Source organism: Halichoerus grypus, chromosome 4 (genome assembly GCF_964656455.1).
Source record: "Halichoerus grypus chromosome 4, mHalGry1.hap1.1, whole genome shotgun sequence".
Lineage (NCBI taxonomy): Eukaryota > Metazoa > Chordata > Mammalia > Carnivora > Phocidae > Halichoerus > Halichoerus grypus.
Window position 1 is genome coordinate 116,546,052 of NC_135715.1, and position 3,422 is coordinate 116,549,473.

The window sequence follows — 3,422 nt, forward strand, 5'->3', positions numbered from 1 at the left end:
GTGTCTGCCTTCAGCTGAGGTCATGATCCCAGGGTCCTGGGATCGAGCCCCGCATCGGACTCCCTGCTCCGCAGGAAGCCTGCTTCTCCCTCTGCCTGCCGCTCCCCCTACTTGTGCTCTCTCTCTCTCTCAAATAAATAAATAAAATCTTAAAAAAAATAATAATAGACACTTGAAAGTATCTGGTAAGATGATTCAGCTTGCTAGCCCCAAAAGAGGCCAGCCAAAAGAATGAGGAGGTCTCTCCAGGCATCCTCGTGAGAGTGACATTGTCTTTGAACCCTACGTGACAATCCCTGACACACCACCGTGATGCTCAGGGAAGACAGGGCAAGCTGGAAGTCCAACTACTTCCTTAAGATCACCCAACTTTTGGATGATTATCCAAAATGCTTCACTGTGGGAGCACACAATGTAGGTTCCAAGCAGATGCAGCATATTCTCATGTCCCCCCGCGGGAAGGTTGCTGTACTGAAGGGCAAGAACACCACAATGCACATGGCCCATGCAAGGGCATCTGGAGAACAACCCAGCTCTGGAGAAACTGTTGCCTCATGTCCAGAGGAAGGTGGGCTTTGTGTTTACCAAGGAGGACCTCACTGAGATCAGGGTCATGCTGCTGGCCACTAACGTACCAGCTGGGGCCGTAGCCCTGTGTGAAGTCACTGTGCCGGCCCAGAGCACTGGTCTGGGGCCTGAGAAGCCTTCCATCTTCCAGGCTTTAGGCATCACCACTAAAATCTCCAGGGGCACCACTGAAATCCTGATATGCAGCTGATTAAGACTAGAGACAAAGTGGGAGCCAGCAAACCACACTGCTGAACATGCTGAACACCTCCCCCTTCTCCTTTGAGCTGATCATCCAGCATGTGTTTGACAACGGCAGCATCTACACCCCTGAAGTGCCTGACATCACGGAGGAAACTGCATTCTCACTTCCTGGAGGGTGTCTGCAATGCTGTCAGTGTACGTCTGCAGACAGGTTACCCGACCGTTGCATCCGTGCCCCGGTCTATCATTAATGGATACAAGCGGGTCCTGGCTTTGTCTGTGGAGGCCGATGACACCTTCCCGCTTGCTGCGAAGATCCAGGCCTTCTTGGCTGATCCTTCTGCCCCCGTGGCTGAGGCCACCACTGCCGCACCTGCTGTTGCCACAGCCCCAGCCAAGGTGGAAACAAAGGAAGAGTCGGAGGAGCTGGGCAAGGATATGGGATTTGGTCTCCTTTGCTAATCACCAAAAGGCAACCAATTTAGCCAACTTCATATGTGAAACAAGAAAATAAAGGCATACCTCTCTTAAAAAAAAAAAAAAAAGAATGAAGAGAACCACACTAGCAAAAACTTGAAAGGAGCGGGGGAGGCAATGCTGTCTCTACAGGATCCCCTGCATTATGCTATAAAAGGCACCAGTTGGACACAGGAAAATCATCTACCATGCCACACAAAAAGGCCAATGTTGGACATCCTCCATGTCTAGAGACTCAACCATGGACATCAATAGCTGGACTGCACTGGCATCTGGGCAAGAAATGAAACTAAGGGAGTGGACCAGCCTTTAAGCTGCCACACCATATACTAACCACATAAGCAAACTCCCACTCTTTCTTCCTCTGCCAGCTAATGGAACCTTGAGCCCAGTGAAACAGAAGCAGAACCATGAGTAGGGAAAAGAGAAGACCGGGAGACAGAGCTGGGAACAGCTGAGATAAGAATATGCAAATCTGACTGAATATTTACACAAAAGAATTATTTAAACATTTAAAATGCCGTTGACTAGAATACATAAAGGTGACAAGATTATTTTCCACTGCCAAATGAGAATAGTGGCTTAAAAAGGAAATTCTATTAAAGAAATAGAGCTTTGTTTTTTTCCCACCTACTTTGTAATCATTTATGTAACTTCTGATGTCATGTACCCACAGAAATCAGAAGGAAAAGAGCTGACCCATTAAGAAGAGGACTGAGAAATTCGATAATGAATGGAATGAGATCACAATGACCATATCAGGCAGAGGGAATGAGCCTGATTTAAGATGAATTTTCTAGGCCCTAGGTAAGACCAAGAGCAGGTTCTTTTTCACCTTTACAAAGGAACACAGACTTACAGAACAAAATAAAAGGACAAGTGGGGTTTGATGCCTGTTTCCAACTTCTCAAATCCAATGGGAAAGAAAGGGAGTATCTCCAGCCAAAGAGGGGAGATAAATCTTTCTCAACACTCCAGGCAGTATGTAATGATGGTTGAGAAGTCAAGATGGGGGAGGAGGTATAGCGTGGCAGCCTCAGGTCCTCAGGATACTGAATTTTTAATCATCAGTCCAGCCAAAAGGAAGTCTTTCCATCAGCAGGACCCAAGAGATGCTACGCAGCAGCATTGGTCAAGTATGCATCCTATTGTCCAATGCTGCTCAGAAAGTATCAAGCACCTCTTGCCATAAGACAGCTGAGTTTAGTGGGACTTATGAGGATGGCCAGGCAAACAGGAAGCATCCTAGACACACTCAGGGAAACCAGCTCCCCTAAGCACATTGGGGATGGTCAGGCAGACTGAAATTTCTTAAGAGGTGGGAAATGGGGGGAGCTTTTATTTTTTTTTTTTAAAGATTTTATTTATTTTTTAACAGAGAGAAACAGCGAGAGAGGGAACACAAGCAGGGAGAGTGGGAGAGGGAGAAGCAGGCTTCCCGCCGAGCAGGGAGCCCGATGCGGGGCTCGATCCCAGGACCCTGGGATCATGACCTGAGCCGAAGCAAATGCTTAACAACTGAGCCACCCAGGCGCCCCTGGGGGGAGCTTTTAAAATGCAGGACTAGGGGTGCCTGGGTGGCTCAGTCAATTGGGCATCTGACTCTTGATTTTGGCTCAGGTCATGATCTCAGGGTCATGTGACCGAGCGCCACATCGGGCTCTGTGCTCAATGCGGAGTCTGCTGGGGATTCTCTCTCCCTCTCCCTCCCCTGGCTAGCATGTGCGCTCTCTCCCCAAGCACCCCACATCTAAAATAAATAAATGAATAAAATCTTTTCAGTAAGTCAACAAAATGCAGGACTAAAAGTCTATCATACAATCTTGCTTCAAAAATCAAAGTGAATTTTTTAAAATAACTTGTACCAGCCAATTTTATATTTAAGGTATGGGTTTCTCTTACAATGTAGATGATGATCGGGAAATAAAAAAATAAAATAAAAACCTCAGTTCTTAATAGAATTTGCTTAGAAGGGCATCAGCCCCATGGAGGATTGTCTTCTTAGACCAAGACTCCTTGCACTGTCTGCCCAATTACTAATGCTTCCTTACCACATATTACAAAGCTCTACCGTAGTATAAAAGCTCTGTTGATGACATGGGGCTCTTTGTGCCAATAGATGTTTACAAACGGAAATGAAAACATTTTAAAATTTCTTCTAATTTATTTATAAA

At 46.3% G+C, this 3,422-nt stretch overlaps 1 pseudogene; it reads left to right on the plus strand.

The window, feature by feature from the left end:
• Nucleotides 1-247: 247 nt before the first annotated feature.
• Nucleotides 248-1,233, plus strand: LOC118554002 (large ribosomal subunit protein uL10 pseudogene; annotated as a pseudogene).
• Nucleotides 1,234-3,422: the final 2,189 nt, after the last annotated feature.